The sequence below is a fragment of the Helianthus annuus genome, chromosome 2 (genome assembly GCF_002127325.2).
Source record: "Helianthus annuus cultivar XRQ/B chromosome 2, HanXRQr2.0-SUNRISE, whole genome shotgun sequence".
Classification (NCBI taxonomy): domain Eukaryota; kingdom Viridiplantae; phylum Streptophyta; class Magnoliopsida; order Asterales; family Asteraceae; genus Helianthus; species Helianthus annuus.
Window position 1 is genome coordinate 7649052 of NC_035434.2, and position 26961 is coordinate 7676012.

The following is a 26961-nucleotide window of genomic DNA, read 5'->3' on the forward strand; positions in this document are numbered from 1 at the left end:
GGGATGGGCAAATCCCGATCCCGATACCATACCGTCCCGATACCGACAAATCCCGATCCCGAATTTTGTGAAAACTAGGTACCGATACCGATACCGAAATACGTCGGTTCGGTACGGTGTCGGTATTTTGAGGGTAAAATTCGGTATTATACCGATACCATACCGTACCGATACCGAAAAAACCTAAAAGTGGATACCGAAACCGATACCGAAACGGCTTCGGTATGGTATTTTCGGGATCGGGATCGGGATGGGATCGGGATGGGATCGGTATTTGATACCACTTGCTCATCCCTAGTCTAGAATAGGAGTTATGCTAAATAGCGCAATTAAAAGAAACTTTTGTAATAAACGGCGCGATTAGCATAACGCCTACCTAAACCAAGATTTCGTCACCAAACCTTTTACTCACTGTTGTAAATTAATATTTCGGGATTTTTAAAGGTTTTTAATCATTTTTAACCTGCTCATAACCTACGGTTATGGCTACGGTTCGGTAAATACCGAATATGCCCTTTTCGGCCAAAACTTGAGTTCTATAAAGTCTTTTGACCCGATTCAAGTTGCTACTGATTTTAAATAATAAATAAAGTATTTTAGACATTATAAACTGATCGGGAAACTCAGACTTCCTGTAGAACTCTAAAACCCTTTTAAAAGTCCTTAAAATGACCGGAAAAACCCCTACGGGGCGTATAATAAACTTAAACTCGTTACGGGCATCGCGGAAGGTATCCTACTGATACCACAACCTCTTTGAGGCATATTGTAACATTCGCCAAAATGGATTCCTGAAATCCGAACCGTTTTGAAATTCGAATCCTAACATTGAACCAACGGAAATTTTTCGCGAATCAAATATCCGTCGAAAGACTTTTATATGGTTATTATATGTGTAAATAATTATTGTTTTTGTCAAAAAAAATAACAATAATACTTCAATATACTAAGTAATTAGTTAATTTGATTAACTTAAAGGTTATTTAGATAACCTAGTTAGTTAGAGGAAATCAAATAAACCAAGTTAAGTTAGCTATTTAATTTACTCTTAAGATGAGGGGCTATTGATGTAAATAATTGAGTATATAAGAAAATTCTAACCCTAATTCTAATAACATAGCAGCCGCATCCCCCTTTCTCTCCCGATTCCGGCGACCGGAGCCGAATTCTGGCGACTCCGGCGTCGACCATTATCTCCGGCCAAGCTCCTGTACCCCCCTCGTCTTCTCCGACCGGTTTTCCGGTAAACACAACCAGCCCCACAACCCCTGTTACTATCCATTGAACGGCCGACCACCACCATTCTGGTGGTGGCGCACAGTAGTGACGGTAGACGGAGGGGGAGAGAGAACGAGACGAGAGAGAGAAGGCGACGGTGACGATTCAGGTTCGAACGAGCCTTGTTTCGGCTCGGATTCCGACGGCAGCGCCGCCGTGAGCGGCGACGATTCTGATTCTATTCCGACATACCTCCGTAGTCCCGGTAAGTGCCAACTCCGTGTTCAGTTCCGGTTCGAAGTACAGTCTCGGTGTTGTTCGGCTCATGTTTCCGACCGGTTCAGGTTATCTTTCAGTTCAGTTTTGATTACGGTCCGGATTCGGGTCAAAGACGGTTCGATACGGTTCAAATGTTTTGTTCGATGTTTTCGAGTCAATAAACCGGGTCAGCTCAGGTCAGTTTCGATAATGAGTTTTGTTTCAGTTTGTTTTGGTTAACTTTGTTTCAAGTCCGATTGTTTTAGCTGTTCGGGTTAACTCGGTTCAGTTTTATTGTCGGGTCTCGGCTCATGGTTCGGTTCAAGCGGTTCGGTTCAACAAGTGAGCTACGGGTTAGACTTGGTCTCGGGCTTCGGGTTAGAACTGGTCAGCGGCTAACACGTTTCGGTATACACTTTCTTATCATCTCGATTTTTTTTATTTTTTTTTCTTTCGTTCTATTTGTCGTTTCTTTCATTTACCTTCTGATGAACACTTCTACATATGTCATGACATATACTAGTTTATGTTTGGATCTATTCGCAACTGTGTACCTTAATCAGCCAAATGTATATGTAGTCATGACATATGAGAGTTAATTAAGTATTGAAACATAGAAGATGACCTGCTGTTGATGTTTTTATTTAAATCAATTGATATAATTAACACTTTTAAATGTTATCTTTTTTTAAATTATTCGGTCATAATTAAAACAAAGGCTTACTGTTTTAAAGCAATTTGATCATATTAAGAAAGTGTAATTCTAATCAAATCAATTAATCATAATATTAAGGATTAAACGAATCTTTTTATAATAAAAAAAATATATTAAAAAGAGGATTAGTGTTAACATGTACTTATACCGTAAACCATAAATATTTCGGGTTTCATGGTCTCAGTTTCGGCGCGGTCAGAGGGGGGTCAAGGTCGGTCAAACCCGGTCAATTGTCGGGTTAACGGGTTACTCACGAGACTTGGTATAACATTTACGACACAATTATTGTTGTAGCATTTGTTTAATTATGTTTTAACATTTGGCGTGAATTTTATATATATTGTTATTTACTCGTTGAGTTTTGACAAATATATCGACAACTTGTGTTGTTGGGATCGTACAAAAACAGAGGAAACTCTGCCCAAATTTCGTTAAAATTAAAAATATACATATTTATACCAACAAGATACACTTTTATAAATTCATACTTTCATTTCAATCCAAAACTTCTGTTATCATTCTCAATACTCATACACCTTCGCTTGCCTTTGTAAGGTGACCTCGGTGTTCCATCCTTCTAATCTCTTACACCCGTCAAAAACATGGATAATCGGAAGACTTTTGCAATTATGTGAGTATACTCGCAACCCCTTTTTATGTTTACCACTTTTTGGGGTGTAACATGTTTTACTATTAAAACTACACTTAAACTTATTCTTTATGCAATGCACAAAACAATCCTTATACATGAATACTATGATATGATACTTGATGCTTACGTGTCACACCCCCAAATTCCACGCGTCACCGGTGGGCCCGGTGTGGGGTACAGTGACGTAGTTGGCATCGTCATAGACAATCAACACAATATAATAATGCACAGCGGAAGCAGAATAGAAACATTTCAACTTTTAAACAAAGTGTAATAATAAATATCACAGTAGTTGAAATGGATCCACAGGCGGATCAAATAAAAATAGAAATAAATAGTTCAACAGATAAATGTCGTCCGAGTTTGCGAGACTATTGTGGACGCTCTCTAGGAAACAGCCAGCCTATTTCCGTATAGTACCTGCACTTAATCTTTTGGGAAAAATACGTCAGTTTACACTGGTAAATACAAATTGACTGACTCATTTTGAAAATGATTGAAAATTTATTTAAATGCACAAGGCATAAATATTTTTATTAACTTGGGATAATCATTTAATATGAACTTGTGAACGATTTACATGCACTTATATCTCTGGTGGCCCGGGATCTACTGTCCGGGCTAGAGATTTAATTGACACACCACATTAAAGAGTTATACACGACGGGTGTACGCCTACACCCCGTGCTCTGGTCGCGGCCATCTCGTAAGATAATGCCAAGGATATCCGGGACATGGTCAACAACCCCCCAAAGCCTTTTAAGTAAGACAAAACTGTTTAAACGAAGTCGCACAAGCTATTCAAGACTGAACACCTATAAGGAGCAGGACTTGTGCGCCCGATCAAGCGGTATTTTAAATACCGTACCCCAAGCCCGTATAGGGAAAATAAGTCAAAATGTATTTACCTGAGCAAGTATAAGTCACAAACGATAAGTGGTGGTAGCTTTTACCGGGCTTCCTAATCTGGAACAAAGGTTTATAATTAACCTATTAGATTCCTAACGGCCTTTTATTTAAGCTTAAGCTTTGACCGGTTAGTTTTAGGAATGATACGGTTTACGCACGATTAAGCGAGTGACCGGATAGAATGTGATTTAGACCCGACAAGTTTGAATACTTGTATAATATGGGTATACTAAATACATTCTGGATTTTGAAATAAAAATGATGACGTTTGACCCGGTTCGGTCAATTTACGCAAACTAGTTACATAAACCGAACCGAACGCAATAAGGGCGATACGGGTAGCCAAAAGATTCAAATGCAAGTTCCCTGAAGTAATATGCTTAGAATATGACATTATATCAGTAAGTTATGTTCTATATTGCCCGGGATAATTTTAAACTCAATTTATGCCTTAGAAGGGCATTTTGGTCATTTAAAAGATAATAAAAAGGGTAAAATTAGAATTCTGAGTTTCGGGTCTGGTTCAAACAGTAAATATACTTAATATAACATATTATATCAGTAGGGTATGACCCATATACCAAATATATCATTTTAAAACCAACTATGCACCGTAGGGGCAATTTAGTAATTTCACAAGGGCTAAAAATGCCAAAACTGGAAACCTGAGTTCAAAATATCATACTTACTGTTGTTATATGAAAATATGTGATTTACATCAGTAGGTATAAGTTTTATAGGTTTAAAACAAGTACAACGCTTACTATGCGCTTAAAATGCTAAAAATACGATTTAAGGGCGTTTTCGGGTTTTCACAATGAATCTGAGATTTTTATATTTCCAGAATACTTAAAATAATTTATTCATCATATAAAATCAGTAGAAAAAGGTTTCGGGTCAAAAGGATGTGTAAAACTCATTTTATGGCTAAAACGGTCAAAACCGACATAAGCCGAAATGACTAGGCGACCTAGGATCCGTTCAGCCAAAAATTAATTAAAAATCATCAAAATTCCCAGAATATTATATTACTTCTGTTGACTTTTTTAGAAATAGGTTTGACTCGACATTAAGCATGCATGTAGTGGGAATCAGTTAGTACCCTTTAGAGGGTTTGTTTCCCACATAAATACCAATCTATAACAAGTTTCAATTCGAGAAATTACTGAAAGAAATCCGTTTAATCAGAAAGTCAAAGGTTATGAACACCCAGTTTGACTTTTACTAATAATCACAACAAGAATGGATTAGAGAACGAATTGAATGCTTACAATGGTCCTAAAGATGTTTAGTGGACACTAGAAGTCGGCCTTGATGCTCAGATTATCTCCAGAGAAGCTTTGAGAGCTCTTGCAAGTCTTGGTGTTCTTGTTCACTATTGTAAATGTCAAGAAATGAGCTAAATTCGGATTTAAAGCTGAGATTCTGAGGTTTACTGTTGATGGTAGGCATGCATGGCTCTTAATTGGTGCAATTGGAGGCAAGACCAGCTGTTAGCAACTCAAAATCGGACCCAAATCTGACCCAAACACGATTTCTGTCGCTGGGCAACCCACGCGGCCCGCTTGGGCTTTCCCAGGCGGGTCGCCTGACCCTTGTTTCAGCCAAACAACTTTCGCGTATTGACAGAATTGGTCCCTGAGCTTGAACGTGCCGTTTCGGCTACTTTTCTCGACCCGTAAACCCTCAAACTTGGTTTCTAAGAACCTTAGGACTTTTACCAACATGGTAATGCCCTCGGATAACTTTGCGCTCAACCGAAAAGCCCTGAAATTCGACGTTGACGCTTCTAGTCCCTTAAGTACGGTTTTGGCCATAACTTTCTCATACGTTGACGAAACTTCATGAAATTTTTACCACATATTCTAGTGAGTATATTTTAGCTATACAAAGCTTCGGGTCTGCCAAAAGTTCACTCAGAGGTATAAATTAAACATGTTGACACTTTTGGCCCCTATAGTTTACAATACTTCACTTTTGTGCAATTTCCGCGTCGTATGATCCATGAACCATCCGTTAAAGGTTATAAACATTATGTGGGGTTATCATAGAGTCTATTTATCCATTGTTGACACTTTGGACCCTTATGTTCCATAGTTTTCACTGTTTGTCACTTTTAGTCCCTCTAAAGTATGTTTTCACATAACGGAACCTTATGACACGTGTCAAGACATTATTGGACGAAATTTTTCGAGGTGTTACATCCTCACCCCCTTAAAAGAAATCTCGACCCCGAGATTTATTCAAACAATTGGGGATATTTATCTTTCATCGTGGATTCCACTTCCCACGTGTATTCGGGTCCTCTACGGGCATCCCATTTGACCTTTACAATAGGCACATGCTTCCTTCGAAGTTTCTTTACCTGTCGATCCTCAATCGACAAAGGTTTTTCAACAAACTTTAGACTTTCGTCTATGTGTATATCTGTATGCGGTATAACCAGTGAATCGTCAGCGAAACACTTCTTCAAATTACAGATGTGAAACACATTATGAATGGCACTAAGCTCTTCAGGCAAGTTTAACTTGTAAGCGACTGCCCCGACACGTTCGATTATCTCGAAAGGTCCTATATATCTCGGGCTTAGCTTGCCTTTCTTTCCAAATCGCATTACACCTTTCCAAGGTGATACCTTAAGCAACACTTTTTCACCCACATCAAAGTGAAAATCTTTGCGCTTAGGATCCGCATAACTTTTCTGCCTATCCCTGGCAGCTTTCAAACGATCACGGATCTGGACGATCTTGTCTGTCGTCTCAAAGACGATATCTGGTCCAGACAACTGGACATCTCCAACTTCTGCCCAACAAATGGGCGATCTACACTTTCTACCGTATAGGGCCTCAAACGGCGCAGCCTTTATGCTGGAATGGTAGCTATTGTTGTAGGAGAATTCAATCAGTGGTAAGTTCTTATCCCAACTACCACCCAAATCGATCGCACATGCGCGAAGCATGTCTTCCAGAGTTTGAATAGTACGCTCACTCTGACCATCGGTCTGAGGATGATAAGCCGTACTAAAATTCAAACGAGTGCCCAACGACTGTTGGAAACTCTTCCAAAAATGTGACGTATATCTAGTATCTCTATCCGAGATAATAGATATAGGTATACCATGTAGCGCTACTATCTTATCGACGTATAATTGTGCTAACATATCTGAGCTATACGTCTCCTTGATGGGTAGAAAATGAGCTGACTTAGTCAGTCTGTCAACTATGACCCATATGGTATCATTTCCCTTTTTCGTCTTCGGCAACTTGGTGATAAAATCCATTGTCACCATTTCCCATTTCCATTTGGGAATTTCAGGTTGTTGAAGCAAACCTGACGGCTTCTGATGCTCAGCCTTGACTTGCGCACAAGTCAAACATTTGGCCACATACTCGGCCACGGACTTTTTCAAACCAATCCACCAGTAGTTTGATTTCAAATCCTGGTACATCTTATCTGCTCCAGGATGAACTGAGTATTTAGAGCTGTGGGCTTCCTGGAGGATAACATCCCGAAGTCCTCCATATACTGGAACCCATATTCGTCCATTTAGGCGTAGCATTCCATCTTTGTCGTGGGATAACTGCTCCTCAGTTACTCCCAACTTTTCTGCAGGATAGTTAGCTTCCAGCACAGCTTCCTTCTGTGCAGCTAACACCCTTTCATTCAAATTATTTCTTATCTCAATGCGCTTGGCATTGATTCTGATTGGCTTCACCCTTTCTTTTCTACTTAAGGCGTCGGCAACCACATTTGCCTTGCCTGGATGGTATCTTATCTCACAGTCATAATCATTGAGAGTTTCCATCCATCGCCTTTGACGCATGTTCAATTCCTTCTGATTGAACAGATGCTGAAGACTCTTGTGATCCGAATAAATGATACACTTGGTTCCATACAAGTAATGTCTCCATAGCTTCAAAGCAAATACGACTGCACCCAATTCCAAATCGTGGGTGGTGTAGTTCTTCTCGTGCACTTTTAGCTGGCGAGAAGCGTAGGCAATGACTTTGCCTTTCTGCATGAGTACACAACCCATGCCAGTATGCGATGCATCACAATACACCACAAATTCTTCAACACCATCGGGCAATGTCAATACTGGCGCATTGCTCAGCTTCTGCTTCAGAATGTCAAAGGATTCCTGCTGCTTAGGGCCCCAATCAAACTTAATCTTCTTACGGGTCAACGAAGTTAGGGGCGCAGCAATCCTTGAAAAGTTCTCGATAAATCGCCTATAGTATCCTGCCAATCCGAGGAAACTGCGAATCTCAGTAGGCGTCTTCGGCTCTTGCCAATTCATGACTGCTTCGACTTTAGCGGGATCTACTTGAATACCACTCTCGCTTACAACATGTCCAAGAAACTGGACTTCTCGAAGCCAAAATTCACACTTCGAAAATTTGGCATAAAGCTTCTCTTGATACAGAAGTTTGAGAATACAACGAAGGTGATTCTCATGTTCAGCTTGGCTCTTTGAGTAGATAAGGATGTCGTCAATAAAGACAATGACGAACTTATCTAAATAAGGCTTGCAGACGCGATTCATGAGATCCATGAACGCGGCTGGTGCGTTAGTGAGCCCAAACGGCATCACTAGGAACTCGTAATGTCCATAACGAGTCCTAAACGCGGTCTTGTGTACGTCTTCCTCCTTGACCTTCAACTGATGATAACCTGACCTTAGGTCAATCTTGGAGAAATAGCTTGCTCCTTGCAACTGATCGAACAGATCGTCGATCCTGGGTAACGGATATCTATTCTTGATAGTGACCTTGTTAAGCTCACGGTAATCGATGCACAGACGCATCGAACCATCCTTCTTCTTAACGAACAAGATTGGCGCTCCCCAAGGAGACGAGCTAGGTCTAATAAAACCTTTGGCTAAAAGCTCATCCAACTGCGTCCTCAACTCCTTCATCTCCGTTGGTGCCAATCTGTATGGTGCTCTTGCTACAGGTGCTGCACCTGGTATGATATCTATCCGAAACTCTACTTGCCTATCCGGTGGCAAACCGGGTAGTTCTTCAGGGAATACTTCAGGATATTCCGAGATAACAGGGATATCCTCAATCTTTGGCTTCGGCTCATCAATGGTAACTTGTGCCATATAAATGACACATCCCTTTTGCATGCATCTGGATGCCTTGAGCATGGACACTTGCTCGGGCAATCCATGCTGGGTATCTCCTTGAATAGTAAGTGACTCACCAGACGGAGTCTTAACTATTACTTGCTTTCTGTTGCACAGAATCTGGGCTTGGTTACTCGACAACCAATCCATGCCTATCACTATGTCGAATCCAGCTAACTTAAAGGGAAGCAAGGATAACGGGAAGGAATGATTCCTAATGGATATAACACATCCATCTAGAATAGTCGAGGCGGTTTCTAAGGTTCCATCTGCTAATTCCACCTCATATTTCACGCTTAAGGTTTTAACAGGAAGGTTCAACAGTTTACAAAACTTATTATCTACAAACGACTTATCAGCCCCCGAATCAAACAAAACTCTAGCAAAAATATCGTTTACAAGAAACGTACCGGTAATGACGTTATCGTCAAGGACTGCTTCCTTTGCGTCCATTTTGAAGACTCTCGCATTAGTCTTCTTCCCTTCCTCGGCCTTCTTTGCAAACTTTGGGCAGTTGGGCCGAATGTGACCTTTTTCGTTGCAACCAAAACACGTTGCATCCTTCATCTTCTTGCAATCCACAGCTTTATGATCTGTGGACTTGCAGATCCCACATCGCTTCTCCGAAGACTGGGATTTTGTTTCAAACCGACACCTCCCAAAGTGGTGTCTCCTACAAATCTTGCATCTGGGTTTCTCACCCGACTGATGATCACCTTTCCTAGACCCCGACCCTTTTCTGTGGTCGTTGTTCCCTCTATGTCGCTTTTCCGATCTTCGTGAGGTGTCATCCTCACGTTTCCGCTTGTTCTCCTCAGAGCTCCTCATAGCTCTCAATCTAACCACGTCTTGAGTGAGGGAGAGGGATAGATCCGCTACGGATCGAAATGTAGTAGGTCTTGAAGCTTTGACGCTGGCTTTAATCTCCGGTGCCAGACCCCCAATGAATCGAGCAATCCTACGCGGCTCCGGGGTCACCAAGTAAGGCACTAAACGAGACAGCGTGTTGAACGTAGTAAGATACGCTTGACAATCGAGGTTCTTCATGACTAAGGATACAAAATCCGATTCAATTCGCTCGACCTCGTGCTGCGGACAGAAGTTCTCTTTAATCAGGGCCACAAACTGTTCCCATGACAAACCGTACAGTGTGGCCTTACCGGCAGCTTGTAGGAGTGACTTCCACCATGCTAACGCATCTCCTTTGAATGACTGGGACACGTACTTCACGACGTCCCTATCAGCACACCCGCTGATATCAACTACAGTGTCCATCTCGTCAATCCACGTCATGCAGTCGACGGCTCCTTTTTCCCCAGTGAAATCTCTGGGCTTGCAAGACACAAAGTATTTGTACGTACAGGACCTGCTGTACGTGTCACGTTTCAGTTCAATCTCCTGCTTTGGGACGCTGCTGTGGTTGGAGGAATGATTATCATCCTCGGCTTTCTTTGGCTCACTCTTTTTAGACGGCGGCTTACTATGAGCCCCAGAATGAGTCTTAGCCTTGACATGCGTCACTGAGCGGGTTCTACTCTGAGTACCACTAGATTCTTTGAACTGCCTATCCATAGCCTTGGCGACAGCATTATCTATCAGTGCTTGCAATTCTGCACCGGTAACGTGAATCTTGGCATTATCTGAGCGTTCCCCAGAATGACTGTTGGTTTCTTCCGATTTGGCCATCGTAGCTTTAAGCTACAATAAAGGACAAGGTCTTATTTAGAACCTAACAGTATTATCGTCCTAGACGATTTATTAACCATGGTATCAAAAACCTTAGCAGTTAATTTAATAAATTTCATTCAGGCTCTTATTAGCAATCAAGGAATGAAAATATATATTGGCACCATAGGCCTAGTCACATGGACAATTACTAAATCATAAATTTAGATTTTTATAGGATTATAAATTGTATAATTAAACAAATAATCCTTTACTAGACAGAGAGTCATAAACCACAACTGTCATTATATAACATAGTTATAACCCGTAGGTATCAAGCCATTAATAGACTTGTGTACAGATATAATCTGTAGATAATTCTTTACTAGGCAGGGAGTCATAGACCACAACTGCCACTATATGACATAGTCATAACCCGTAGGTATCAAGTCATTAATAGACTTGTATACAGATAAAATCTGTAGATAATTTATTAAAAGGTGGGTCGTGTGATTCTACAGATCACGCTTAGCCCAGAATGTTAACACGTTTTCAGATGTTAACAGGGAGTTGAATCCTTTCAACCAGGTTTTACCATCAAGGCCAGGCCTGTTAATAAGGCATTCAGGCTAGGTTATACCTTACTAAGATTCTTATAAAATGGCAAATTAAATAAAATTGATATTTTCCATTATTTTAATATTATTCATGCATATAAATAAAATGATAAATTCAAATTAACCATTTAAATTTCCAATAAAATACCAGTACATATTTGCCCTAAACGGGACTTTGAAATAACATGGATAACATGAATAACAGGCCCGCGCAGGGGCTAACAAGTAACAACAATAACAAAACAAAATAAAGCAAACCCACGCAGGGGTCATCAGAATAGCATACCCACGCAGGGGTAGAATAAGATAGATATACCCACGCAGGGGTAGAGTACTGGAATAAATGTCCACGCAGGGACATGAGTACATGAGATGAAAATCGAAGGATTCAACGATCCTTCTTGCTCTTACCCTTGAGCAAATCGAATACCTTCTTAAACATGCCACTGGTGCGTCGGCGATCCTCTCGCATATTGTGCTGAAACTCGCGTCGCATGCTATCAATCCCCTGCAGGATCTCCTGAACCTGCGGCGGCGACATCATAGGCGCCGGTGGTGGTGGCTGGTAGTGCTGCGGCTGCGGCGGCTGGTAAGGCTGCGGCTGCGGTGGCTGCTGGTAACCCAGAGGGTAACCAAAAGTAGATGGGCCAGCAGCCCAAGGGTCTCCAAGTGGACCACTATGTGGGAGTGAGCTGTAGTTCACAGCTTGCCAATAAGGGTCTCCCGTGTAATCATAACCCTGAGGGAATACTTGCTCGAACGGGTTGAACTGAGCGGCACTAGCATAAGCCGGAATCGGCTCTCCAAAATTCTGCGGCGGCAGAGGCGGGATCGGAACAGAAGTAACCTCCGATACGGGATGCTGAGACTCCCCTGTCTCAGACTCCCCGGGTAAAGACGTGTAGCGGCTGCTACTAACACGTGGAGGGGTGCCTATGCGAATCCCTCCGCGCGTAGACATGCGCGCATTCCTCCTCGGCCTCTGAGGTGGAGGAGGTAAAACTGGCGGCGGCGGTGGTGACGGAGTGATCACGTCACGCCACAGGGCCTCAGATAGGTCCTGCGGTAGAGGCGGCTGCTGCTGGAGCTGCTGCTGCTGCGAGTGGTGCTGTGAGTGCACCGGCGAACCATGGAGCGATTGAAGCATCGGAGTACCATGGAGTGATTGGAGCATAGGAGAGTTGTGGCTAGGGGTGAAGTACCAATCATGCTGCTTGAACCTCTCCTGGAAGCTGTCCACACCATTAAATGGTGATCCTGTGTATGGCGACCCATCCGATATCTCAATCGGGTGGTTTGGTGTACCTGATGGTGGGAGCGAAGGGTCCGTCTCCTCGTCTACGTCCATCTCGTGACCACCAGAAAAGTGGTCCTCCTGTCCAAGTGGGTTATGGCCCACTGGCTCCTCCACATAAGCATTAGGGTTATACAAACCCTGGTAGGCTGGCGCTGGATGCTGGTGCGGTGACTGGTGCAACGGTATGTATGATCCAAGCGAATCATGGGGCCCGTTCTCCGAATGGGGCCCAAACGAGTGGGGTAATGACGGAGAAGTGCTCGCGGAAACCGAATGCCTAGCAGGCTCGGCAAAAGACCTCCAAAGGTCGTTAGCGGCTGTGTTGTGTGTAGCAGATGGAGCCCGCCTATGCGAGGGACCAGCCTCATGATCGTGCGATGTAGGAAATCCTCCACGACCTCTCATCCTTGGCGGCATCCTGATCCTGTCAAAAGTCAAACAAGTTGCACAACAAAATATATAAGATAATGCATTAATAAATAAAATGAAATGAAACGAAATGTTGAACATTTCCTAAGTTCTTTGTCTAGACTCGAAAATCGAGGAATGTGCAATTGTGTAACTGAGATTAAACACATTAGGATAGTGTTTAATTCACTCAGCATTGGCTCTGATACCAACCTGTCACACCCCCAAATTCCACGCGTCACCGGTGGGCCCGGTGTGGGGTACAGTGACGTAGTTGGCATCGTCATAGACAATCAACACAATATAATAATGCACAGCGGAAGCAGAATAGAAACATTTCAACTTTTAAACAAAGTGTAATAATAAATATCACAGTAGTTGAAATGGATCCACAGGCGGATCAAATAAAAATAGAAATAAATAGTTCAACAGATAAATGTCGTCCGAGTTTGCGAGACTATTGTGGACGCTCTCTAGGAAACAGCCAGCCTATTTCCGTATAGTACCTGCACTTAATCTTTTGGGAAAAATACGTCAGTTTACACTGGTAAATACAAATCGACTGACTCATTTTGAAAATGATTGAAAATTTATTTAAATGCACAAGGCATAAATATTTTTATTAACTTGGGATAATCATTTAATATGAACTTGTGAACGATTTACATGCACTTATATCTCTGGTGGCCCGGGATCTACTGTCCGGGCTAGAGATTTAATTGACACACCACATTAAAGAGTTATACACGACGGGTGTACGCCTACACCCCGTGCTCTGGTCGCGGCCATCTCGTAAGATAATGCCAAGGATATCCGGGACATGGTCAACAACCCCCCAAAGCCTTTTAAGTAAGACAAAACTGTTTAAACGAAGTCGCACAAGCTATTCAAGACTGAACACCTATAAGGAGCAGGACTTGTGCGCCCGATCAAGCGGTATTTTAAATACCGTACCCCAAGCCCGTATAGGGAAAATAAGTCAAAATGTATTTACCTGAGCAAGTATAAGTCACAAACGATAAGTGGTGGTAGCTTTTACCGGGCTTCCTAATCTGGAACAAAGGTTTATAATTAACCTATTAGATTCCTAACGGCCTTTTATTTAAGCTTAAGCTTTGACCGGTTAGTTTTAGGAATGATACGGTTTACGCACGATTAAGCGAGTGACCGGATAGAATGTGATTTAGACCCGACAAGTTTGAATACTTGTATAATATGGGTATACTAAATACATTCTGGATTTTGAAATAAAAATGATGACGTTTGACCCGGTTCGGTCAATTTACGCAAACTAGTTACATAAACCGAACCGAACGCAATAAGGGCGATACGGGTAGCCAAAAGATTCAAATGCAAGTTCCCTGAAGTAATATGCTTAGAATATGACATTATATCAGTAAGTTATGTTCTATATTGCCCGGGATAATTTTAAACTCAATTTATGCCTTAGAAGGGCATTTTGGTCATTTAAAAGATAATAAAAAGGGTAAAATTAGAATTCTGAGTTTCAGGTCTGGTTCAAACAGTAAATATACTTAATATAACATATTATATCAGTAGGGTATGACCCATATACCAAATATATCATTTTAAAACCAACTATGCACCGTAGGGGCAATTTAGTAATTTCACAAGGGCTAAAAATGCCAAAACTGGAAACCTGAGTTCAAAATATCATACTTACTGTTGTTATATGAAAATATGTGATTTACATCAGTAGGTATAAGTTTTATAGGTTTAAAACAAGTACAACGCTTACTATGCGCTTAAAATGCTAAAAATACGATTTAAGGGCGTTTTCGGGTTTTCACAATGAATCTGAGATTTTTATATTTCCAGAATACTTAAAATAATTTATTCATCATATAAAATCAGTAGAAAAAGGTTTCGGGTCAAAAGGATGTGTAAAACTCATTTTATGGCTAAAACGGTCAAAACCGACATAAGCCGAAATGACTAGGCGACCTAGGATCCGTTCAGCCAAAAATTAATTAAAAATCATCAAAATTCCCAGAATATTATATTACTTCTGTTGACTTTTTTAGAAATAGGTTTGACTCGACATTAAGCATGCATGTAGTGGGAATCAGTTAGTACCTTTTAGAGGGTTTGTTTCCCACATAAATACCAATCTATAACAAGTTTCAATTCGAGAAATTACTGAAAGAAATCCGTTTAATCAGAAAGTCAAAGGTTATGAACACCCAGTTTGACTTTTACTAATAATCACAACAAGAATGGATTAGAGAACGAATTGAATGCTTACAATGGTCCTAAAGATGTTTAGTGGACACTAGAAGTCGGCCTTGATGCTCAGATTATCTCCAGAGAAGCTTTGAGAGCTCTTGCAAGTCTTGGTGTTCTTGTTCACTATTGTAAATGTCAAGAAATGAGCTAAATTCGGATTTAAAGCTGAGATTCTGAGGTTTACTGTTGATGGTAGGCATGCATGGCTCTTAATTGGTGCAATTGGAGGCAAGACCAGCTGTTAGCAACTCAAAATCGGACCCAAATCTGACCCAAACACGATTTCTGTCGCTGGGCAACCCACGCGGCCCGCTTGGGCTTTCCCAGGCGGGTCGCCTGACCCTTGTTTCAGCCAAACAACTTTCGCGTATTGACAGAATTGGTCCCTGAGCTTGAACGTGCCGTTTCGGCTACTTTTCTCGACCCGTAAACCCTCAAACTTGGTTTCTAAGAACCTTAGGACTTTTACCAACATGGTAATGCCCTCGGATAACTTTGCGCTCAACCGAAAAGCCCTGAAATTCGACGTTGACGCTTCTAGTCCCTTAAGTACGGTTTTGGCCATAACTTTCTCATACGTTGACGAAACTTCATGAAATTTTTACCACATATTCTAGTGAGTATATTTTAGCTATACAAAGCTTCGGGTCTGCCAAAAGTTCACTCAGAGGTATAAATTAAACATGTTGACACTTTTGGCCCCTATAGTTTACAATACTTCACTTTTGTGCAATTTCCGCGTCGTATGATCCATGAACCATCCGTTAAAGGTTATAAACATTATGTGGGGTTATCATAGAGTCTATTTATCCATTGTTGACACTTTGGACCCTTATGTTCCATAGTTTTCACTGTTTGTCACTTTTAGTCCCTCTAAAGTATGTTTTCACATAACGGAACCTTATGACACGTGTCAAGACATTATTGGACGAAATTTTTCGAGGTGTTACATTACGTGGACCATACTTATGTGATATGTTTTAGTCATTAGCTCTCACGAGCCTCCCTTCGACATGTATAGCGCTATAGGAGTAACGCACCGCCCCCCTTAAACTTGGGTCATGTTGAATTAATTAAACTTTCTTGCGTAAACAGAGGTTGACTAGAAATATTGCATGCCACGATAGGTTGATCTCGTATAAACTAAGTTGCCATGTGGATTCGTTTTAAACTTTTATACTTATACTTATACTTATGCTTAAACTTGTATACTCGCCTTTGCTTTTGCATTGAACTTTATTTTAAACATGTTACAGGTTGAGGATGATGATGCTATGAAATGAAGTAGCGTTGATGCCTAGATACACATATAGACGTTTAGGTTTAATCGTTGTATCAATTTTGCTTATGTTTTTATATACTTATTTGAACTTGTAGTATTTGAATTTTTTTGTAATGTTGACAATCTACTTTATGAAATGAAATCGGTTTATTAAATATTGTCACAAATAGTGTTATGAAGTCTCTTGCAATCTTCACACTTCGTCTCATCCCGATGTTTCCGCCATTGGTTGGGGTGTGACACATATCGACTTGGGAAACAAGTGTAGGACTCTTACGGTTACCCGTTGCCGCTATTGCTCGCGCACGGTTCCGGCTTTTATGTAACTAGTTTACATAAATTAGCCGTAACGGGTCAACCATATTATTTTGACACCAAAATCACAGTGTGATATTAAACCATAAAAACAGTCCGACTTGTTGGGAAAATAAAATTATTACCTGAGCGATTTAAACGTAAACATTCTTTAAATACCGGGTTCTAATCTGGCAAATAAAACCCATTTGATTTACGGTTAATTTGGTTCAGTTTAAAATTGTTGTTATTTAGTACTTAAGGATGAGCAGGATGGGTATTGATACTATGTATTATATGGTTATAATTCTGGATTTTGAAATAAAAATGATGACGTTTGACCCGGTTCGGTCAATTTACGCAAACTAGTTACATAAACCGAACCGAACGCAATAAGGGCGATACGGGTAGCCAAAAGATTCAAATGCAAGTTCCCTGAAGTAATATGCTTAGAATATGACATTATATCAGTAAGTTATGTTCTATATTGCCCGGGATAATTTTAAACTCAATTTATGCCTTAGAAGGGCATTTTGGTCATTTAAAAGATAATAAAAAGGGTAAAATTAGAATTCTGAGTTTCAGGTCTGGTTCAAACAGTAAATATACTTAATATAACATATTATATCAGTAGGGTATGACCCATATACCAAATATATCATTTTAAAACCAACTATGCACCGTAGGGGCAATTTAGTAATTTCACAAGGGCTAAAAATGCCAAAACTGGAAACCTGAGTTCAAAATATCATACTTACTGTTGTTATATGAAAATATGTGATTTACATCAGTAGGTATAAGTTTTATAGGTTTAAAACAAGTACAACGCTTACTATGCGCTTAAAATGCTAAAAATACGATTTAAGGGCGTTTTCGGGTTTTCACAATGAATCTGAGATTTTATATTTCCAGAATACTTAAAATAATTTATTCATCATATAAAATCAGTAGAAAAAGGTTTCGGGTCAAAAGGATGTGTAAAACTCATTTTATGGCTAAAACGGTCAAAACCGACATAAGCCGAAATGACTAGGCGACCTAGGATCCGTTCAGCCAAAAATTAATTAAAAATCATCAAAATTCCCAGAATATTATATTACTTCTGTTGACTTTTTTAGAAATAGGTTTGACTCGACATTAAGCATGCATGTAGTGGGAATCAGTTAGTACCTTTTAGAGGGTTTGTTTCCCACATAAATACCAATCTATAACAAGTTTCAATTCGAGAAATTACTGAAAGAAATCCGTTTAATCAGAAAGTCAAAGGTTATGAACACCCAGTTTGACTTTTACTAATAATCACAACAAGAATGGATTAGAGAACGAATTGAATGCTTACAATGGTCCTAAAGATGTTTAGTGGACACTAGAAGTCGGCCTTGATGCTCAGATTATCTCCAGAGAAGCTTTGAGAGCTCTTGCAAGTCTTGGTGTTCTTGTTCACTATTGTAAATGTCAAGAAATGAGCTAAATTCGGATTTAAAGCTGAGATTCTGAGGTTTACTGTTGATGGTAGGCATGCATGGCTCTTAATTGGTGCAATTGGAGGCAAGACCAGCTGTTAGCAACTCAAAATCGGACCCAAATCTGACCCAAACACGATTTCTGTCGCTGGGCAACCCACGCGGCCCGCTTGGGCTTTCCCAGGCGGGTCGCCTGACCCTTGTTTCAGCCAAACAACTTTCGCGTATTGACAGAATTGGTCCCTGAGCTTGAACGTGCCGTTTCGGCTACTTTTCTCGACCCGTAAACCCTCAAACTTGGTTTCTAAGAACCTTAGGACTTTTACCAACATGGTAATGCCCTCGGATAACTTTGCGCTCAACCGAAAAGCCCTGAAATTCGACGTTGACGCTTCTAGTCCCTTAAGTACGGTTTTGGCCATAACTTTCTCATACGTTGACGAAACTTCATGAAATTTTTACCACATATTCTAGTGAGTATATTTTAGCTATACAAAGCTTCGGGTCTGCCAAAAGTTCACTCAGAGGTATAAATTAAACATGTTGACACTTTTGGCCCCTATAGTTTACAATACTTCACTTTTGTGCAATTTCCGCGTCGTATGATCCATGAACCATCCGTTAAAGGTTATAAACATTATGTGGGGTTATCATAGAGTCTATTTATCCATTGTTGACACTTTGGACCCTTATGTTCCATAGTTTTCACTGTTTGTCACTTTTAGTCCCTCTAAAGTATGTTTTCACATAACGGAACCTTATGACACGTGTCAAGACATTATTGGACGAAATTTTTCGAGGTGTTACATTACGTGGACCATACTTATGTGATATGTTTTAGTCATTAGCTCTCACGAGCCTCCCTTCGACATGTATAGCGCTATAGGAGTAACGCACCGCCCCCCTTAAACTTGGGTCATGTTGAATTAATTAAACTTTCTTGCGTAAACAGAGGTTGACTAGAAATATTGCATGCCACGATAGGTTGATCTCGTATAAACTAAGTTGCCATGTGGATTCGTTTTAAACTTTTATACTTATACTTATACTTATGCTTAAACTTGTATACTCGCCTTTGCTTTTGCATTGAACTTTATTTTAAACATGTTACAGGTTGAGGATGATGATGCTATGAAATGAAGTAGCGTTGATGCCTAGATACACATATAGACGTTTAGGTTTAATCGTTGTATCAATTTTGCTTATGTTTTTATATACTTATTTGAACTTGTAGTATTTGAATTTTTTTGTAATGTTGACAATCTACTTTATGAAATGAAATCGGTTTATTAAATATTGTCACAAATAGTGTTATGAAGTCTCTTGCAATCTTCACACTTCGTCTCATCCCGATGTTTCCGCCATTGGTTGGGGTGTGACACATATCGACTTGGGAAACAAGTGTAGGACTCTTACGGTTACCCGTTGCGCCTATTGCGCGCACGGTTCGGCTTATGTAACTAGTTTACATAAATTAGCCGATACGGGTCAAACCATATTATTTTGACCCCAAAATCCAGAGTGTGAATATTAAACCCATATAAAACAAGTCTTCGAACTTGTTGGGTCCAAATAACATTCCATTCCCGGTTTTCGCCTTTCACGCGATTAAACCGTAAACATTCTTTGAAACTGACCGGTCTAGGCTACGGCTAGGCCTGGCAAATAAAACCCATTTGGGTTTTTTGGGTTATTTTGGGTCATTTTAAAAATGATAGTGGGTTATAATGGGTTAAGAAATAACTAAGGATGAGTCAGGATGGGTTATATGATATCTATTTAAAATAATTCGTGGGTTATGATGGGTATTACGCAGGGTACATGGATAACTCAAAAAGAGCATCACAGGCAGATTTTTCATCCTATTCGTGTGTTCGTACATGTTGGCTTCACAAATAATAAAAATTTTAAAGATAATAAAAAATTTAAAAATAATAAAAAATTTCCAAAAATCAGAAAAATAAAAAAAATTCTAAAAAATAATAATAAAAATCCAAAAAAATCGAAAAAATCCAAAAAAATAATAAAAAATCAAAAAAATTAAAAAAAATCCAAAAAATAATAAAAAATCCAAAAAATTCTAAAAAATCCAAAAAATAATAAAAATCCAAAAAATAATAAAAAATCAAAAAAATAATAAAAAATCAAATAAATTCTAAAAAAATCCAAAAAATAATAAAAAATCCAAAAATTCTAAAAAATCAAAAAATAATAAAAAATCCAAAAAATAATAAAAAATCCAAAAAATTCTAAAAAAATCAAAAAAATAATAAACAAATCCAAAAAATTCTAAAAAATAAAGGTACTAAAAAATCTAAAAAAATAAAAAAGTATAAAAATAAAAAAATAATAAAAAATCCAAAAAATTCTAAAAAATCAATAAAAATCGAAAAAAATGTTGTTAGAATTTTTAAGGTTTTTTTTTTATTTTTTCGAATATTTTATGATTTTTAAGATTTTTTAGAATTTTTTGGATTTTTTAGAATTTTTTTGATTTTCTAGAGTTTTTTACTTCTTAGAATTTCTTTGATTTATTTTTGTTTTTTTGATTTTTTTCATTTTTTAGAATTTTTTTATTTTTTTGAATTTTTTGGATTTTTTATTATTTTTTGATTTTTAGAATTTTTTTGATATTTTTGAATTTTTGGATATTTGTTTTTTTTTTTAGAATTTTTTTGGTTTTTTATAATTTTTTATGATTTTAGGATTTTTTAGAATTTTTTGGATTTTTTTATTATTTTTTGGATTTTTTTATTATTTTTTATTTTTTTGGAATTTTTTTGATTTTTTAGGATTTTTTCGATTTTTAAGAATTTTTTAGAATTTTTTTTGTTTTTTTTTTATTTTTTGATTTTTTTAGAATTTTTTGGATTTTTCTTATTATTTTTTTATTTTTTGGAATTTTTTTGATTTTTTAGAATTTTTTTGATTTTTTTAGAATTTTTTCGATTTTTTAGAATTTTTTAGAATTTTTTGTTATTTTTTACAATTTTTTGGATTTTTTGTTATTTTTTGGATTTTTTAGAATTTGTTTTTATTTTTTTAATTTTTTATTATTTTTTTGATTTTTTTTTATCTTTTTGGATTTCTTAGAATTTTTTATCATGCCCAAATACATCTTGACAAAAAACCCATCTTGACCTAAACCCATTCTAACCCATTTCTTACTAAACCATTCTAACCTAAACCCATTCTAACCCATGCCCATCCTAACCCATTACCCAAACCTACCCAACCCACCCATTTTGCCACTCCTAGCTACAGCCAATATAAAGACCCGTTAGGATTCTAATAGGTTAATATAAACCTCCGTTCCAGATTAGGAGCCCAGTAAAAGCTATCTGTACTTGCTGATTTGATATACGGCTGGGATTGAATTTATATTTAGCTCAGGTAAATACTCTTAACTTATTTCCCTATACGGGCTTGGAATACGGTATAATAATACCGCTTGGTCGGGTATTGAATATTTAATCGGATTGTGATTAAATTATTGAGGTAACCCGGTTTGATAGGTATTGTTTGAAATAAAAGCCTTTAGGGGTTAATGACCATGTCCCGGATATCCTCGGCATCATTGTATTATAAAATGGTCACGCCTTATGCACGGGGTGTAGGCATACACCTGACAGTTGCATAAGGGAAACGGTATCTCACGCTCAGTGGGCCTATACTTGTGACGTGTCTGTTAATCTTGACTCGGTTTCTATATCGGGCCCTGAACGTACAACGAACATGTAAATCTGTATACAAGATCATAAATATGATTGTCTCAAGTTATAAAAGATTAATTTTGCTTCTGTGCATTTTAATCAAAGTGTCAAAATAATTTGTGCCTTGTTGCATCTAAACAAATTTTTCCTAAACTCTTTTCAAATGAGTCAGTTGAGTGTATTTACCAGTGTAAACTGACGTATTTTCCAAAAGGGTTAAGTGCAGGTACTATACGTAATAGGCTGGCTACTCCAGACATCATTACTCAAGTTTTGCAAGCTCTAGATGTCAAAGTCTGTTGAACAATACTTTATTATTATTATTTGATCCCCTGTGGATACCTTTCGACTATTTGTGATACATTTGATATTACAAACAATGGTTGAATATAATTATCTTTATGCTTCCCTTATGCATTCATACATTGTGTGGTTTGACTATATTGTTGCCAACTACGTCACGGTAATCCCCCACCGGGCCCACCGGTGAGACACGTGGAAATCGGGGTGTGACAGTTCCTAATGCTTAGGGGTTGTTTAGGGGTCAATTGGAAGGATTTAAATGCATCTCATGGCGTTTAGAAGGCTGAACAGCCAAGTTAAGCATTTTTCTGCACCTGGGACCTTCACGCGGCCCGTATGAAAGATCAGGCAGGCTTGTACGCGGGCCGCCTGGATCTTCATGTCAGAACGTATATTTGCAGAAGGCTCGCGGCCCGCGTTAACTTACTCTAAACGTTTACGCGGCCTGCATTAGGTCTATTTTTCAAGATTTCTAAATCTTTTGTAATGATTAACGAAATCTTCGGTAATTAATAACCTGACCTTTCGGGTTTGAAGGGGTAACTTTGCGATATGGCCCTCGGTTAATTACAATTAAGGGCCTCGTGCCATTTACCCGCATTGTTAAGTCCCCGGTTAGTTTGTTAATTATCCGGAAAGCCTTAAATCTCATTGTTGACGCTTTTAACCCCTCTCGTGCGAATTTGATCATAACTTTCTCGTTTTAAAACGGAACTTTGCGAAATTCATATAGTACATTCTAGTGAGCGTATTTTACTGTTACGAAGCCTCGGGTTCGTCAAAGGGTCACTCAGAGGTATAATTAAACATGTTGACACGGTTAACCCCTGCAGCTTGTAATCTCTCACTTTCTTCCGCGTTTCGCTTCCGTACGATCCATGATTTATTCGTTTGAAGGTACGAGCATCGTTTAGGGTTACTATACAGTATATTTACCCTTTGTTGACATTTATAACCCTCGAATTTTCATACTTTCAAGGTTTGTCAACTTTAGTCCTTTATTTAATATCTAATGCCACGTGTAAGCTCATGACACGTGTTAACACATTATTGGACACAAAATTTCGAGGTGTTACATCCTCACCCCCTTAAAATAAATCTCGACCCGAGATTTACTCAAACAAATAAGGGTATTTTCTTTCATCGTGGCTTCAATCTCCCACGTGAATTCGGGACCTCTACGGGCATCCCACTTGACCTTTACTATAGGTACATGCTTCCTTCGAAGCTTCTTTACCTGTCGATCTTCAATTGACAAAGGCTTCTCCACAAATTTTAAGCTCTCATCTATGTGCACATCTGTGTGTGGGATCACCAATGATTCATCAGCGAAGCACTTCTTCAGATTGCAGATGTGGAACACATTGTGAATTCCACTGAGCTCTTCAGGTAAGTTCAGCTTATAGGCAACTGACCCGACACGTTCGATAACCCCGAAAGGTCCTATGTATCTCGGGCTTAGCTTGCCTTTCTTACCGAAACACATCACCCCCTTCCAGGGTGATACTTTAAGTAAAACTTTTTCACCTACTTCGAAGTGAAAATCTTTACGCTTCGGATCTGCGTAACTTTTCTGCCTATCTCGGGCAGCTTTGAGACGGTCTCGAATCTGGACAATCTTGTCCGTCGTTTCGAAGACTATCTCTGGTCCAGGCAATTGGACATTTCCAACTTCCGCCCAACAAACAGGCGATCTACACTTTCTACCGTATAATTCCTCGAAAGGCGCAGCCTTAATGCTGGTATGGTAGCTATTGTTGTAGGAGAATTCGATTAGTGGTAGGTTCTTATCCCAACTACCACTCAAATCGATAGCACATGCACGTAGCATGTCTTCTAATGTTTGAATAGTACGCTCACTCTGACCGTCTGTCTGAGGATGGTAATCCGTACTAAAATTCAAACGTGTGCCCAAAGATTGCTGGAAAACTCTTCCAGAAATGCGACGTGTATCTAGTATCCCGATCAGAGATAATAGACACAGGTATACTATGCAAGGCTTCAATCTTATCAACGTATAACTGGGCTAACATGTCGGAGCTATAAGTCCCATTGATGGGTAAGAAATGAGCTGACTTAGTCAGTCTATCGGCTATAACCCATATCGTGTCATTTCCTTTACTCGTCTTGGGTAACTTGGTAATAAAATCCATAGTTACACATTCCCACTTCCATTTGGGAAGTTCAGGCTGTCGTAGCAAACCTGACGGTTTCTGATGCTCGGCTTTGACTTACGCACATGTCAAGCATTTAGCTACATAGGTGGCTATAGACTTTTTCAAGCTTATCCACCAATAATTTGCCTTTAGATCCTGGGTAGCTGATGGCAAATTCTTAATCGTTGCCTAATTAGGGTTGCGGCAATTACTATATAAGCAATATGAACCATCTTTCTTACTTATTTAATAATATAAAACCTTCAGAAGATTGAGTCAGGCTATATGAGCCTATGTCTTAAAACCTACTTAATCAAGGTTTCGATTTTTCCATAATCAATATGGAGTTTTCACAATACTCCCGCCCACAGCGGGATGCTAAATCTTAATTACACCTGCCTCCCAGGAGGTAAGCAGGGAAATTTATGTGGAAATAATCAAGATGTAAGGAGTTACAGAGATTTTCCATAATTCAGGCTCTAGTTCATCCACCATTGCTCGTGTCAATTAAGTGACACATTTATGTTATAAGTACACGAATTCCTTAATTGGGAACCTTTATTTGAACAATTCCCTTCTGGATATCTTCTTTGAATACTACTAGTCGACATTAGTACAATATGACCATTGGGATATCTCAGGGGTTCCATGTATTAAACCTCCATACTGATCAGGCATGGAAATAATCTATGGGACACACTAGGATACGCCAATCCTCATACGGTACGTTTATCAAACACAGTTTGGCATTCGCAGGCGATAGAAAAACAATGAGAAAATAGTTAAAATAACATATGTTGTCGTACTCTATGCGAAGAAAGAGTACTCCTAGATTTTTCGGAAGGATTCCTTGCCGATACTAGAAGAATCGGTTAATTTGGTTTCCTTGGTAAGTTATACCTTGCGAATAATATAAAAGTTTGCTAAGCTTATGGTTTATGAAAGGTTTATTGGTATCCAATCCAAAATAAAACTCTTAGCATTTAAATTTCTGATAAAAAGATAGGGAAAGTACCTGAGGCCATTATTTATGAACTAGCTCAGGTATTTAGGCGCTTTCATTCTTAGGCTTTTCTTCTTTAGCCGCATTTCCTTTGACATATTTAGGGCACGTGGTCTTGATGTGGCCCTTCTCATTACAGCCGAAGCAGACTGCATTCCCCATGTCCCCGCAGTCCAACGTTGTATGTTCCCCCGATTTGCAGATCCCACATACCCTTGGTTGTGATCAGGATTTTGGTTCGAACCTGCACTTCCCATAGTGGCACTTCTTGCAGGTCTTGCATACCGGTTTCTGGTTGGACTTTCGTTTGTTCTTCTTTATAGAGCTCTGGGAGTTATTTTCCTCCCTTTTTCTTTTTAGCTTATCTTTGGCATTTGAGGTATGAACAAGGTCCTCCTTATGAGTAAGGAAATGTGGTCCCAGATAAAATTGGGAGCGAGTAGCCTGGGGCTCCTTGAACTTTTTCATAGCTTTCTTCACAGCCTTTCCAACAGTTGCGTCTACCATAGATTGGAGAACGCCTTCGGAAATTCTAAGGCTCACAATTGTAGCTTCATCGGCATGTGTTACATCATTCATAATACGGTCGCCGGCTGTCTCATTTGAGTTTGCCATTTTCGTTATTGGTCCCTAATGCCAATAAAATAATTTCTTAGTTACAATCCAACAACTGCTATTCTTTATCCTGATGGTTTTAACATATACTAACCATGGTATTTATAGACCATATAGGCTAATATAGTATTAACATTCTCAATGAATGTTATTTAATATATATATTCATTATGTTTAGCCTAGGTCACGAAAGACCATCAATGGCGTTTAAGGTTCGGGCCTAATTCATCATCTTTTTGGCAGGGGATCAAAACGTCACATCTGTCTTTATTATATTGATGAATTTTGAATAGCTTGAAAGCTTGCCATAAGGATATCAGAAAAGAGTGATTCCTAATAGATACAAACATCAATCTAGGATTTGTTGGAGCGTTTTCTTAAGTATCAACGACCAATTTTCCATCTCGTATTAAATGATCGGAGTCCTGCTATATATTTATCATACTGCACCGTCTCCTGGGCGTTCATCCTGAAGACTCATGTGTTTGTTCTCTTGGCTTCTTCAGGCTTCTTCTGATTCCTAGGGCAGTTGGTCTTGATATGCCCCATCTCGTTACAACCATAACATGTTGCATCTTTTAGCTCCTTGCAATCCAGGGTTTTATGTTCCTGAGACTTGCAAATTCCACACGGTAGAGGCTGAGATTCAAATCTGCATTTCCCGAGGTGGTATTTCCTACAGGTTTCGCACTTGGTCTTCTCAACCGACTGCTGGCTGTCTCTTTTAAACCCGGTACTCTTCCTATCGGAGCGATGAGAATTCTCACCCTCCCTCTTTCTCCTTCCATCTTCAGAGGCCTTGGCAGCCATGTTTCTGACTACATCAAGTGTAAGAGATAGCGACAGGTCTGCCGCTGACCTGAACGTAGCAGGCCTTGAGGCCTTAACACTGGCCTTGATTTCTGGAGCTAAACCCCCAATGAAGCGAGCAATCCTCTTGGGTTCTGGTGTTACTAGGTAAGGAACTAGTCTGGACAGGGTATTGAAATTGGTAAGGTAAGCTTGACAATCTAAG